Raw genomic sequence first — 16,197 nt, forward strand, 5'->3', positions numbered from 1 at the left:
AATAGTCTTTACATTATGTTCTCTTAGGGAACTGATAAATAGGCAGTTTAAGCTCGTGCTAAATGTTTAATCTTTTTTATTGAAGAGAATCGTCTTTAGATTATGTTCTCTTAGGGAACTAATAAAAATACACATCGACAGGTCACTAATACTTTTTAGTGATTTTTTAAATTGAAATCATGAATTAGGATTTGTTTTTGCTAATTTGTTTGCTATACATTTTGACTTACTATCAATTAATCATTATCATCATTACTCTAAACATTACTTAAACAGGGTTTCTGAATTCGTTATTCTTCATTTAATCCTATAGAGTGTTGGTTAAAGCTGTTAAAAATTATTTGGAAAGTTCATCTAAGGTCCTTGTGCTTTTCAGTTATTTTTAGCGCTTTGATTTATCTATGTTTTTTTTAATATTATTCAATTTTAATTTTTCCAAGTCTTATTATGCAACTATTTACAATACTAAATATTTATCTTCCCCTTTACAGATTTTATGAGCCATAGCTCTATCCTTAGATTCCAACCCTTGCCCAACACTCCCTTGGTGCCTCTCTCTTTCTCTCTCTCTCAATCTTATTATTTTCACAAAACATTTGGTTTTTGCTTTCAAAAATGCTATTGTCATGTGTTTGGCAATGACTAGATATAATTTTCTAATTAACGAATGCTTTCAAACAATAATCATATGAGGAATGACACCATTCTTTGGCTCCTAAAAGGTGTTTGGGAAGTGGATCTAACGGTAAGGTATATATGGAATAATAAGGGAATGATAAATGAAATAATAACTATGTCATAGATTGACCTTCAACTATATGATAAATTTATGGATACATTTTCCTTTTATTTCTTGCTATTTAGTGTGAGCGGTGTGGGAGTTAATATGTGACTTATATTGATATTACTTTTAGTTTTGTTAAAAAAATTGTAGAAAGATGCAAAAATTTAAGTCGTTCTTTGAGGCGAGTGCACCATAGTTTAGGCCAGCCGTATGCCTCACCTAGGGACAATGAGACCTAAGCACTGTTGTGATTTTTTGCAAAAAAGTATTAAGGCAGGTCTCAAAGCGTACTTCATATTGTGCAATTTAATCAAGGGCTGTATTCATGTTCTCTCGTTACTTTTTATCTCTAAACTTAATCAATATCCTTTTATCTAATCAATATTAAATATATAAATAATAATTTGATATTAAAACAATGGCTATGTTGATTTAAACATAATTATGTCCTTAATTATATATTACTCGGCTAATGAGGTTTATTTTGCCTATATTTATTTTTTAAAAATCCTAGATATAATTATGCATGCCTCGTTAAACCAAGGCGAGATACCCATCACACTATATAAGGCATAAGTCTCATTTCATACGCAATTAAGCATAATCTTATACCGAATTTTTCATAATAATAATGATAAAAAACTGAGGTAGGCTTTATGTCGTGCAATTTTAAACTATGAAACTTAGCAAACTTATAAATTTTTACCACATTTGGAAATCCATTAAATATATGCTTGGAGATTAGTTAAGACCATCCAATGAGTTTTGGAGCTTCGAAGCATTGTTGTCATTTTTTTTATTCTCAAACTTGGAAGAATATTTGTATAAGATTTCCACCTAGTCACTATTTAATAATAAAATCTTGATGTCTAGATTTTCTAGTGGCTAATTTAGATTTATTTATAGAAAGAGCAAAACTTTTATTTAGTTGAGTGTGGATACTTGGGAATTTATCTCTTCATAATTATTTTCATAGGAGTTGGTAAACTCTTTTGCAGCAAGTCAAGCCTTAAACACATCGATGTTGCCATCTATGTTGTTCTTGAAATTGAAAATCTACTTATTCCTAATTAGTCTTTTCACTTCGGGTAGATTTGAGATTTTCCAATTCCTATTTTCCGTAGGTGCTCTTATTTGGTCATGAAAGTAGCATCAACATAGGTTGGCTGAGTGCTTCTCGCATGTATTTTGAAATATGTAAATTTGTTAGAGTGGTGGCAAAGATTCTAAAGTTTAGAAGCATTTTTCATGGAATACAAAGTTATTGATCAGATGCTAAGTATGAGCTCTCAGACTCTTTCTAATAGCAATAGGTTGAAGATGATCATTCAGATGCTTAATTGACTAAAATTTAGTTGTAGTGTGACATGGACAAGTTTTAGGAGTCATCGGAGCTGGTTCAAATTCTCGGTTCCACTTGTGAGGTGTCGCATAATCCACATTTTATTTAGTTTTCATTTTTTTAGCAGATAACTTTTTGTTGATTTTGTCTTTCTTCTCTATGCTCAAATCTGGAGAGTCTAGCATGTGTGGGATTGAGTTTAGTGTTTGAATGTGCTTGGAATTGTGGTTTTTTGAGGTTTCCCAATAGTCTCATTTTCCCAAAGCTAATAATCTCTTGTGATAGGATTCTTCCCCTAAAATGAAGATTTTTGATAGTGTTGATTCTCAAAGAATGCCAACTCCATGGAATTGTAAATATTTTGGGTCAAATTTGTTTTGATGTTTTTGATGCATGTGAACAAAAGTTATACATTCGAATACTGTATAATTTGGACGTTTAGAAATGAAGGAATGTTTGGAATGGGTTGTTCTGCTTTAAGACTAGAGAGTTTTTTGGTTGATGAGTTTTTCTGTTGTATGAAAGAATTCCTCCCTAAAATTTTTTTTAAAACGTGAGAAGTCATCATGAGAGATCTAGCGACTTCTAATGGATGCTCATTTTTCTTTTCAACAATTCCATTTTGTCAGGAATATCTCCCCATAGTTTGATGTATTCCCCTGAATGACTCAAGGACTAGTGTTAGTACTTCATCCTAAATTATTTTTTGAAGACTAGCTTTACTTGAAATTAAGTTTGAATATGATAAAATTCTAGAACAATTTGTAGACTTTTACTTTTTTTCTCTCCTTGAAATATTTATGCAATCCGGATGCTATCATCAATGAAGGTAATGAACCATCTTGAACATGCAAAATTAATGATGGTAGAAGTTCTCCAAATATCCCCTTGTATCATGAAAAAGAGTGTGAAATGGTTTCTAAGCTTGATATGGGTACATATTATGAATATGCTTGGATAGTTCAAAAATGTAACGATAAAAACCTTGCCTTTCTATAAGGATGAAAATAGATTTTTAAAGGATGAAAATAGATTTTTAAGAAGCAAGAAATTTTGGTCTTAATCAATAATGCCACATCTTGGCAACTCAATCTTTGTCATTTCTAGAAGAGAAAACAACAACAACCAAGTGCGGTCGGCTACATTATTCCTTTTTCTCCATTGCTAGAAGAGGGAGCCACATATTTATTCTTCTTTGATTGTCTTATAAGATAGAGACTTTCACACATCCTAATGATGCCAATCATTTTCTCTAATCTGAGCTTCAATCAAATTTGAAAAAAATTAGTAACACAATTATGATCTCTTATACGTCTTCTTTTTGACAACAAATTTTTTTTTTTTGAAAGCCCAAAAAGGCTAATATAGTAAATAGAAAAAAAATACAGATACAATGTGTGGGAGGACCCAAGCATGACACTCTGCCCACAAAAAAAATCACAAAAGGTTTCAAAACTAGAAAAAATAGAAAATACATTAGATTCTAAAATAAAAAGCCTAACAGTGCTGAAATACATAGTATCATGTGGCTAGAGAGCGACCCAATTTGGTCTTGCCTCTGCCTCTAGTTCTAGGGAAGGAGCAAGCTAATAAGTTGGTAAGATGATTGCCATTGCCAGTAGTAACCAATGTATCATCCAATATGTTCCCGAGTTGGAGTCGGCCTCCATTCTTCTTCTTCCTCCTGGAATAAACCTGTCGTTCGTCATCCGAAGAATCAGTCTGATGGGGTGGTAGAGCTGAAGCAGAAGGAATACCAACCGTAGTACCCACAATAGGTTCTAGTATATGTGAATTATGAGTTGCCTCTACACTGAATACTTCCTAAAGAAGTAGAGCTACGAGGCTCTCCTGATTATCAGTCTGAACACTATCATTTGTAGGTAATAGCCCATTAGTATTGTTTTCTATGAGGTTTGAAGGTGCCAACATCACATCACTCGCAGTACCAGTAACGACAAGGACAATAGAATCAGATACCAAAATATGTCCTATTGTAGCTTTCTCTCCAGGTGGTACAGATATATCCTTAGAACCATCCTTATTCACTTGATTTTTAGATTTTAAATTAGGGTGAAGCTTATGACATTTATTAAGAGTATGCCCAAACATCTTACAATGAGAACAATAAGAAGGTCTATGCTCTATGACGATTTGTTGCCAATATCCGTTATGCGTTGTGCTCAGCCAAACTTCAGTAACATCAGAGAAAGTAATATATCTTTCCACAAGTATTCTGACCACAGAAGGTCTGGTAAGGTTGAAAGTGAGTAGATCTAGCTTCGTAGTGTCCCCAAGTATGACACCAATAGAGTAAAGAACCTGATGATGAAAAAATGCAGCTTGAGACCAGGTAGACTAAACCATACCGGTACAGTAGGAGGTTCATGATTGGGGTCAAAATCAGGAGACCACTTTAGTAGCTTCATTGGTTTACCAGCAATGTTAAAATATTTTTTGGAGAAAATACGAGTGTAGTCTTCAGGCACAGTTAACTGAATCAAAACATGTCTCCCATCCATGAACACTACTTTCCACTTTTCTGCTAATTCGAGGTCATTAAAACTTTTCCTGATAATTTCCATAGCTGGGTGTCTCCACTGAAATTTCTCAATGAGAGCAAATTTAAATTTGTTAGTCAGGGTTAAAATTTCTGACTCAGAGAAAAATAGTGCTGCCTTTCCACTCTTCTTGCTTGCATTCTTAATAAAGGGGCAGTCACTTGTACCATCACGATTCTCCTTATAACTTGAGGGAAGACAATCGCAGTCTCCTCCTGAGGATTACCCACAACGTGGGCAAAAGATGTTTTACCGGGCTCAACCGAAGAAGGATGAAGCTCCATCACAACAAGTCACGGTAAGGGAGAAGAGTTGCAAGTCAGACAAAAGAGGTCTAGGGCGATGCTGTGTAGAAGAGAGGAAACGCAGACCACTGCGCGGAAGAATTCGCATAGAGGACGTTACAGAAATAAAGGCTGCCGCAGAAAACTTGCGGACACTTCAGCGATCCCGCAGAGACACGCACGACGCCGGAGAAGACTTGCGGACACTTCAGCGATCCTGCAGAGACGCGCATGAAGCCCGCACGGACGCACTCCCGCAGAAGATGCCGAGCTGCGAGGATGATGACGCACGAAACAGACGAACACAAAAGGAGATCGAGCACGAGCAATGGATCAGAAACCAGAGTTCGCCATAACAGCGAAACCCTAGCGAGCAACAACTTGACAACAAATTATAATTAACTTAAGAATCAAAAGAATAAATTCCAGGTTTAAGTCTTTTGAATTGATTGAAAAGCTTTTTACCAATAACTTTCAAAAGAGTGATTCATTAACAATTCAGACGATAAACTTGTCACAATACATATATTATTTTTGAAATGTGGAAGCATCTAATGATCATGTGATTTGACACACCTGAATGCATGATCTATGGATTGAAAAATTTCAATTTTACATTCAAGGCACTTAAAAAGTTACTTTATTAAGTTAGAGTACAATACCTAAAAGAGTGAGTATTTTGATGGGGGACTATTGAAACATTTTTTTTGAAAGAATTTTAATTATTCTTGTTGAGTGGACTTGGTTTGGTGGAGGTTTATCTTTTATTGTTGGTCATAGTCTTGCTATAGTTGTGTTTGTCTTGAGAGTAGTGTGATAGTTTCCAACTACCCGATTTTTCATGAATCTTCCAACATGTTGATTTTGTATGTTCAAAATTTTGGTAGTGCTCTCATTATAACATTTTCTCTTTTTTTATTGTCATTATTTTTAAGCAAAAAATATTAATTAGATCATGTTATAAGTACAACAAGGACAATCAATATGAATTATCAAAGAAAAAATATAATTGCAAAAAAAGAATTTGAATGATAAAGCATCCTATGAACTATGAATTTGTATAAATTATTTATTTGGAACGTCTACCTTGAAGTCTTTAAATATAGGTTAATGTCGATTGGTATTCTTGACCCTTATGATATAGAGATTATAAAATCTTTTTTATGTTAGAAAATTGATACTCTAAAAGTTCTAGCTTAATTAGATAGTTTTTGTGGTTTGTTATGGTCGTTATAATTACAAGTACGATGAATTTGAGGCGTTTCAAAAACATGGTTATTTTCAATGATAATATTAGCGAATGATGAAATGACGACTAGCATCAATAGGTTTATAGGGATAAATTTTAGCCATTATTTTTTGGGGAGTTTATATCTAGATTTTAGCTTTGAGAACAAACCTGAACTGATGGAGGACCATCCACTAATGCGCTAGAAGGTTTATTTTAACATTTTTGTGGTCTAAAATTTAGAATTTCTTCGCCCCAAATGAGCATCGAAATATTTGCAATAGTAGATGTATTTGAAATCAGGGCTCATACAAATAGAAATTTTGGCTTGGAAGGAGAAGTTGGTGAAGTGTATGAGTGAGCGAAGAAATCGATCCTAGAAATTTATAAATGTTAATGTTTATATTGTTATCATAACAAAAGATATAATTATTTAAATTAATGTTCTTAAATTTTATTCTCATAGGAAGTGTGAAAGAAAGCTGATAAATCCTTGAGATTTAAGGAAAACAGAGAATTTTAAAGTAAAAAGAGGTTAGTGCTTTAATCATAAAATTCTTGCATAGTTAAATTACTGTCGATTATTAAATATTATTTTTGAAAAATTATTAGTTTTAATTAGGTGTATTGATTTAAAGGTGCAGCGAGTGTTAATTGAAGAATAAGAAAAGCATAATCCAAGAAAAAGAGAAAGACATTCAAAATTCAGGTGAATAATTACTTCTTATTGGCATTAGATTAATTATTTTTTTTAAATGTTGCTTTTTGAATTGATCAAGTGAACTTGCATTATGGTTTTAAAAATATATATTTTACTTATGTTTTATATATTGAATATTTGAAAGATGTCCCACAAATGAGAGGAAAATAACTGACATATGAAAATATATTTAAATGATTTAAATTGATATCAAATGATAAATAAAGGCCTAAATCAGTCTGGATTCAACCCCAGATGACATTGACACAGATGTGATGTACCCGCGCATGATAAAGTAAATGGAAATGGTAAATGTGCACCTTCGAATGCTTATTTTTTTAGGGTACTTATGGGTACAATTTTGAGGATACATTCGGATATGATGATAATACCGATTTGACTTATTAAACATATTAAAAACAATAGATATTTAAATTGAAACGAGAATGATTAACTTTAAAAATGAAAGCTTACAGTTTGATTAAATAATGAACTACATTTTTTTTATCATTTCTTGCGTAACATTTATATAATAATTTAATGCATAATAAGATTATAATTGTTCACTAATTCGTAAAAACTTATTTTTGAATTAAATTGTTTCTTTTAGGAAAATAGTAGATCGATATGTCTGACACTGAATTTAGTTTACAAGACTATTACATATAGCTATTATGATTATAGTTTTTTTGAATTGTTTTTATTTGAGTAGTGATATACTGCTATATGCTATTTGAGATGTTATATACAAAACAATGTCATTAGTTTTTATTGTTTTGATTTCAATATAGTATACAATGTCTCTTTTATATATACATTAAAATTTCTGAAAATCTGTGAAAGTTAAATTAAATATTAATACCGCTCGACCACAATTTCTGATTTGGTTAATTCTAATCTATTAGGTCGGGTCATGTCAAAAGTGGTATTAAAGCGATTAGGTTTGATTTTTATCAAAAAGAGTCATTAGGTTGATTAAATTAATTCATGAGTAATATTAATGAAGGATTAAATTGTGTCTGATTAAAATATTTTTTATATTTATTTCAGAAACATGGACAATCAAGGAGAAGAAGTCTGGGATAATATGATGGAAATTGATGCACACTCACAATATTATGTGAACATAGATGTTTTTATTGAGATGATGATTGCAGTGACTTAGATGATTAAGAACTCTCAAGCTCATGTCAGTTTTAGCGGGGGAGGCCAGATGGACAAATACAATCTATTTTAGTATATGAGGCCACCTCTTTTTTCTGTAAGAGGAAGTTCGGTTGATGCTGAGAACTAGTTGTTGGGAGTAGAAAAATTCTTGATTGGTTATCTTGTCCTCTAGAGAGGAGGGTTACACTGCCATTTTTACCCTAGAGAGAAGCGATGAGATGTTGGCGAGGACAATTGTAGGAACAATTTGGGGGTAGAGTCATCCATATCCACATGTTATAGTGGGACGAGTTCATGAACACTTTTAGAGATTGGTTCGTGCCCCTATCAACTAGGAGACAAATGTAGGATATATCTATCCAGTTAGTAAGTGTGATTGTTTGATAATGCACTTGGAGGTATAATACACTATGCTTTCAAGATATGCGCCTCAGTTGATTCCAAATACAAGTGAGAAGTGTCATAGTTTTTTGTCTGGGCTAAAGAATATGATTAGACAATCATTGATTGATCTTGCGATCGTGCTTATTTTTTTTTGGTGTAGAGGGCTAAAAGGGTTGAGCTAGATTTAGAAGCTATTCAGAGAAGGTGGGATTTTTAGAAGAGGAGAAATTGAGAGTGATCCATGTTTACTCATGGCTCTCAGAGCAGACAGTTCTTCCAGTCAGAAAATAACAGTGCTAAGAAGACCAATTCCAGCAGTGTTGAAATCCAGATTAAACCCAACAGACATGACAAGTGTGGGAGGTCTCACAAGAGTGAGTGTCTTTCTGGATCGAACACTTGTTTTTGATGTCACCAACCATGACATATGACTAGGAATTACCCTATGCAGATGACTCCGACAGATTCTAGGGGCTGTGTTGCATCACCTCAGAGGAGCTTTGGCAGATCGAGAGCAGCTGAATCTTCAGGATCATTGTCAAATCTGGTCGGACCCAACAGAATGTCCAACCCATAGTTTATGCACTTTCACAACAAGAAGCTAAGGACTCACCTGACGTTAGCACTGGTATGTTTCACGTTTAAGAATTTTAACCAAATGTTTTTTAATCATAATAGATTTATGTCATTTCATTCAGAACGCAATGTAAGAACTTAAATATACTAATAAGCTAATCGTAAATGTTAAATTGCAATGGTTTTAATGATAAATATCTTATATCTTCAGAATAGACCAATAAAGTTATTATTTGATTCAAGAGCATCATATTCTTTTATAGCTGAGGAGTTGGTTAAAGTGATACAATTGAATATTATCATATTGTTTTGTGATATTTTTGGTTAGAATTTTGATAGAGTTTATGTTTCAGATGTTGATAATTTGAGACAGGAAGTTCTAAAGGAAGTACATTATACTATTCACCTAGGGAGTAATAAAATCTACCAGGATTTCAAGAAAATTTTTTGGTGGCCAGGATTGAAAAGGAGTGACATAATTTATGGTTAAGTTACATGTCAACTAGTAAAAGCAGAACATCAGCGTGATTTGGTTGTCTAGATCATGTTAGTCATGATGCCATTTGCATAATTGTTGATATATTGACAAAGTCGGCTCATTTATTGCCTATTAGATAGGCAAATCCGGTTGAGATATGTGGATCTAATTGTAAGATTGCATGGACTGCCAAGGTCTATTGTCTCCGACAGAGATGATATATCTACCCCATATTGTGAAAGAATATTTAGGAAGTTTTGGACACCAAATTGACTTTAGTACAACCTTTCACTCTCGAATGGATCGCCAGTCAGAAAAGACTATTCAGACTTTGGATAATCTACAAAGGTTATGTCTCCTTGATTTTGGTGGAGGATGGGAATCACATATACCATTATTAGGATTTATTTGCAGTTAAAATTGCCAGACTAGTATTGAGATGGCTCCTTATGAAGTTTTGTATGGAAGAATGTGCAGAGAACACATTTATGTTAGCTTAAAGCATGTGAAAGAAAGATCAATGTTGTTGAGTTGTTTTATGATGTTATTGAAAAGATTAGACTGATCAGAGACAGACTGAGGACAGTGCAGGATAGGCAAAGGAAGTATTATGATGCTTGCACATTCCAGTGGAATTTGAAGTTGGAGAATTTATCTTTATTATGGCTAGTTCATCAAAGTGTGTGCAAAGATTTAGAAAGACAGGAAAATTGAGCCCTAGTATGTAGGTTCATATGAGATTGTGGAGAAGATAGTAAATGTAATTTACTAATTTGCTTTACCAGTATATATGCAGGGAGTGTTTATAATGTTTTCCACATTTCTTCACTTAAAAAATATATTGCATATGAATTAAGTAGGATGATAGTAGACTCAATTGATATTCAAGGTTGATTTGACTTATATTGAAGAGTCTGATAGGATTCTAGAATATGATATTATGAAGCTTCGTAATAGGGAGATTCCATCTCTTAAGATTTTATGGAAGCATGGGTCAGAGAAGGATGCTACTCAGAGAAAGTTTCTGAGATGCAAGAAAGATATCCACAACATTTCATTAGTATGTTTGCATTTATATTAAAGCTTTTTCAAATTTTGAGGACAAATTTTTTTAAGGAGGGGAGATTTTAATAAAGGTGTAAATACCTAAATATTAACAAGAAAGGTTAACTTTAAAATGAAAGGTTACAGTTTGATTAAGTAATGAATTTCATTTGTCTTGATCATTTTATGCATAACATTTATATATTAATTTAATCCATAATAAGATTGTAATTGCTTACTAAGTCGTGAAAACTTACTCTTGAATTAAATTATTTATTTGAGGAAAACAGTAGATCGATGTCTGTTAGGAGGAATTTAGTTTACAGGAAGAAACAACTGTATATGGGTATTATGATTATAGTTTCTTCGCACTGCTTTTATTTGGATAGTGATATGCTATTATATTTTGGTTGAGATGTTGTCTGCAGACTATCTTGTTGTTTCTGTTTGTTTTGATTTCTATGTAGTATACTTTTTAGTTTCTCAGTGATTCTTTTATATAATATATATTGAAAATTCTAAAAATCTATGGAAAGTAAATTAGATGTTAATATCTTCTAACCACAATTCTTGACTTCGTTAATTCTGAGCTATCAGGCCAAGTCGTGACAAGTAGTTCTATTGTACGTGAAAATTTTTCTCATCTCATTAGTCACAGAGTTAATTAACTGTAATATTACTAAGTTATTTTCCAATTCCAGTTTTCAATTTTTGGATCATTTGCATGTGGAGGAGTTTTGCATCTGCTCTAGTGAGTCAATCGTTCCTTTTTCTATAGGCAAACATTATAATAGATTAAGATCATTGTTTGTAGTATTTTCACTGATTTTATATTCTATGATTTAGAGGATTGAATATCTGGTTCCATTGAAGTTTGTTGGTGATGATTGCTCTAGGATTGGACGTGACCTTTGAGTTTGTATCATGCTTACTATTGATCATTATGTTTTTTGCCATCTCTGTCATTCACTAGCTAGGTCTAATGCAGATGACAAAAGCCTCCTATTTCTTTTCTCAATGTCAATGGTTTCAAAAGCATAAAATAGGTTGACAAAGAAGAAACCCTTTATTGAGAAGTTGATTTCACTAAAGACGGAAAAAAGCATTGATATAAAAGAATCTGGAAAAGCGGAAGCTAAAGGCAAAGAGGCTTCCAATGCGTAAGAGATTCAGATGCACAAGGCCAAGGCATAGACATGAAAGTAGGTCGTGCAAGCTTCAGTGTAACCATAGGACAGCCACGAGGATATTGAATTCATGGGCATAGAGAAATGCTTTAAATGCGGAAATGACTTGGGATGATGATCCAACCACAAGATGCCCGAAGTAATGCAAAAGTTGGATGTGTGATATCAATGATTTTTTTTTTCCTGAGCCATAAAACCTAATCTCAAGAAAGGTGAGATGTGAAAATATTGAATCATAATTGGTGCTTTAAGATTATGTTGAATTTATGGAGAGAGAATGTGTTTCTTTTTTCCCTGCTCATTAATTTGTGAGACCAATGGTGGCCTTATAGCTTGAGGATTGAAATCAGCCCTTGATTGGGATATAAAACTGCTTCGAAGGCATTTGAAACAACAAAAATCAATGAAGAAGAAGATTAGAACCAGCCATCTAGAATCTCTCCTTATTTAAAACTAAAATTTTCTATATAGGGAGTCATTTTTTGTTTCTTTCATACATGAAAGGGAGATGCTTGAATATTCATAGATTCCTTGTACAGTGGGGATATGATTTTGATGTGATGCTTGATGGAATGGTTATGGACAGATTTATTGAAGGAATATCATCGAAATAATTCATTTGAGTCAATTTTTAAGTCAAGCAAAATTCATGTAGATCTGCCTTTCTTGTAAATATTTACTATAGCTATACATATAGGCTTTTTCATTTATTTGTTTCTTTCTTCATTCTTATTTTGACAACCCTTTCCATATGATAGTTTTCGTTGATTCTTATGAATATAGCTTCAAGATTATAGCATTTCCATGTTTTGTGGCTATTTCTATTGGCAACTTCTTATAGGAGACTATAGCAAGTGCAGGGGACTTTCTGTTGTGGCTTCTAAGAGTAGAACAATAGCTTAGTTTTGATGGCATTTGGTCTATGTTTTCATTGAATTATACGTTTCTTTTTGTTGATTTCATCTTGGTGTTTTTTTTTTCTATTCAGTGATTATACATATGAATATGGAGCATATAATGAAATTTATTTTGGCTGAATAAACTTTCGGTTTGGATGTGCAAATTCCTCTAGTTCCGAGATTTTACTCCTTGACTATGTGTGAGACTTCAAAATTCAGGCGTGGCTTTCTTCTTTTACAAGTAATGTTTGTTCTCTCTTTTAGCTCTTTTCTGTTTTATTTATTTTTTCTTTTTTTACTCTTGTAGTTTTCCCTTACTAGTTAAAAATGAGACCGAGAGATATCAAACTTTCTAAAAATTTAAATCTGTTTTTTCCATAAGATTTTAATTGTGTGTGTGTGAATATATTAACATTAATTCTGTTTTTATTAATCTTTTGAAGAGGTTATAGGTATTTTTGATGGAATTGAGTTTTAGTGTTTTTTTTTCTTTTTAAGTTTTAGTGTAATTTGATTTTCATACAGGGTAGTGAATAAATTTTTAAGATGAATTGCTTTTCTTTGAAAATTACGTTGTTGTGTCATTATCTACAAACACAATTATTATACATTAATATCTTAAGATCCTAAGCTGTTCTGCATCAATAATTGATTGTATGAAAATAATTTTTTCACTATATTTTTAACTAGACGATTGAAATGAATGTTTTGTATCTTTTTTCGTGTTATATTTTTTCAACTTTGAAATGTTATAGTTATACCATTATCTAATTGATATATTTCATTTTTTAAAAAAATTATTTTGGAAGAGTTATTTTGTGATTAGAACAATTGCTAGACGATTGAGACATATATTTCTAGTAATTTAGTTGAAAAATCAACTTATTATTTTGCAAAGAATTTATTATTTATTTTATTTTTACCTAATTATTTGATGTTTTTGCTACAAATTAGCTCTTATATTAGCTGATTACTAAGTTTGCTATCGTTAATCTTGTGCCCCTTTTGTCCAAATTTCTAGTTTGGATTGCCTTGGTTGAGATCTTTCAATGATTGATCACTAAGCAAGGAAATCCTATTGAGGGCTTCTCAATACATGTAAATACAAAATGATGTTTGTGAGGACTTTCTTGGTTAACTAGGTTTAACTGAATTAATTTCAAACAAAAATATACTTCTATCAATCACTTTGTGGATTCTTCCAAAGTTCATCTTATCTTTGCTTGACTTTGAAACATTGAATTATCTTTTTAGCTTGTTGAGGATTTACATTATATTTTATTTTAATTTATGTATTTTATTATAAAGGAGTAGCGAGAAGTTCCTCTGGCTTCTATATCTCAATGAGATATTTCGTACTATTTTTTAGGGATTTTATGAAACACATGATAGAGTCATTCTGTTTTTCTTTTGTTTATTTTGATAAAGAAGAGGAGAAATTAAAATCCATTTGCTTTTTGATGTAACATGCTTTCCCAAAATATCCTTGAAATACTATCCCTGACATTCATCAGGTTATTACAAGTATAAATTTGGGTCACATTCTTTTTTTTTTCCAGCTAATTATGTTTTTTGTAATGTTGAATCTAGTTTGTATGCAGCTTGCTAAATAATGAAACGCACTTATGCTACAAAATTGCATTTCATTTTACAGCAGAATTTGGCCAACCTATATTCAATTTTCTGTCATCAGTTTAAAGTGCTCCAATGTTTTGGTAGCATTTCATCCGTAAACTTTAAAGTATGATCATGCTTTGGGGGTTTAGGATATGGTATGAGATTTTATTCTGGTCTTTGACTACGAATTTCCAGCCCTCAATGTTATCTCAACTAAATCTAATAAAGATGCAGTGAAACACTATAGTTATCTTTAAATTTAAGGAAACAATGTTTCTCTAATTAATTTATTTTAGAAAAAGCTATTTGTAGATTAAATAGAAATAAAAAATTCGTGTGACAGTAGTAAAAGATCTAAATTTATCAGAGGTATAGCACATATTTATAAATACTTTTTGTTATAGTCTCCAGTACATTCACCTCATTTATTATTATAATAATTTTTGTTTTGAATGATATTCTTGATTTATAGACATCTAATTTTGTATATATTTTTAAATATTATATTTATTAAACATTATTCAGTAAGTGTTTTTTTTTCTTCATTTATGTGAGTTTTTTTTCCAGAAATTAAATTAGTAAAAAATTATTTAAATTTTTTTAATTAATGGGCAGTTACATGTATATGTACGAAAGTATCTACCACTATTTATAATTGGCATGGAGTTATTATGTTTTGGTATCCTTGCAAAAATGTGCACTTTAATATCCTTGAATATTTATCTTCAATTATTTTGGGACATTTAATATGTTCATTTTGTTAAAAGAATTGGATATGATTTGACGCATCAATGCCCAAAACATTTGCCCAAATGCAGACACGAAATCGTGAACAACATAATCTGTACATATTGTATAAAAGATTAAAATTTTAAACCTGATTTTTTATTAGACCTTGACTTAATGTTTTTAACTTAAAGATTAAAATTTTAAACCTGATTTTTTATTAGACTTGACTCACAATCAACATATTGATTTGCTATTTCTCTTTTGTTTATGTTTATAACAAAATGTGATTTTGTTGAAATGCTAAAAGCAAATACCATTTGCAATATTTAGTTGTAGTTGTCTTACATTAGGCACTTCAAAGGACCATGCTTCTTTATATTCCCTTATCCCCCTCATCTAGCCAGCAGAAGAGTCAATCTTTTTTTTTTGTTGGAAAAAAATATTAATTAAATAAATTAATATTAAAATAATAAATAAACCTTTCATTTGAATTAATCCAAGCACTTGTTTCTTAATGTTTTTAACTTTTTCATGAAGTATTCGACATAAGGATTTTGTGAAGGGGACAAAATTCTTGTTTATTGACAATTCCTTATTTACTTTGTAACCTATTATGAGAAAATTCAAATTTTAGGGTGGGCAGGCTTTTCCTAGGTTTACTCTTGCATCTAAATTAACTTGGAGCTTACAGGACTGGATTTATGATTAGGGTCTATTTGGGTCAGCTGCAGCTTATTGAATAAGCTGATTAAAAATAATTTGCTGATAAGCTAGGTGCGATGAGTATTAGAAATTTTTATTTTTTTTGGAAAAGTCAGACCGCTGTCAGAAATCTATCACTGCATCTAAATAGGTGTGGTGTGAAAACGCTGCTTTCAGCGTTTTCAGAAAGCATAAGTTGCCCAAACGCAGTTTTCCCAAACAGTCCATGTGCGTTTTCAAAACGCCACCGCACCAAATAAGTTGCCCCATTATGATACTGTCGGCGTTTAAAAGGGGAAGAAGTTACGTTTGGGGGTCGCCCGTAAGAAGCTGTCGGTCGCCGGAATTGAAATCCCGTCGCCCGCTTCGGAAGGACTTTTTAATTTACGTATATATATATATAATTTTAGAAAAATATGAAATCAAACTGACCTCATATTTTTCACAGTTTAAATGAAAAAGCGCTCTACCTCAAATCCTGTATCTATCCCGAGGGATAAACACAAGACTTGAGG

The 16,197-nt window shown here is 32.0% G+C and overlaps 1 protein-coding gene across 4 annotated transcripts in view; it reads left to right on the top strand.

Annotated features, from left to right (window-relative positions):
- LOC110027409 (phosphatidylinositol 4-phosphate 5-kinase 7-like) overlaps positions 1–16,197 on the top strand; it is a 57,889-nt gene that overhangs the window by 11,815 nt on the left and 29,877 nt on the right. The gene's annotated exons all lie outside the window — the stretch shown is intronic.

The sequence above is a fragment of the Phalaenopsis equestris genome, unplaced genomic scaffold, assembly GCF_001263595.1.
Source record: "Phalaenopsis equestris unplaced genomic scaffold, ASM126359v1 Scaffold000428, whole genome shotgun sequence".
Classification (NCBI taxonomy): domain Eukaryota; kingdom Viridiplantae; phylum Streptophyta; class Magnoliopsida; order Asparagales; family Orchidaceae; genus Phalaenopsis; species Phalaenopsis equestris.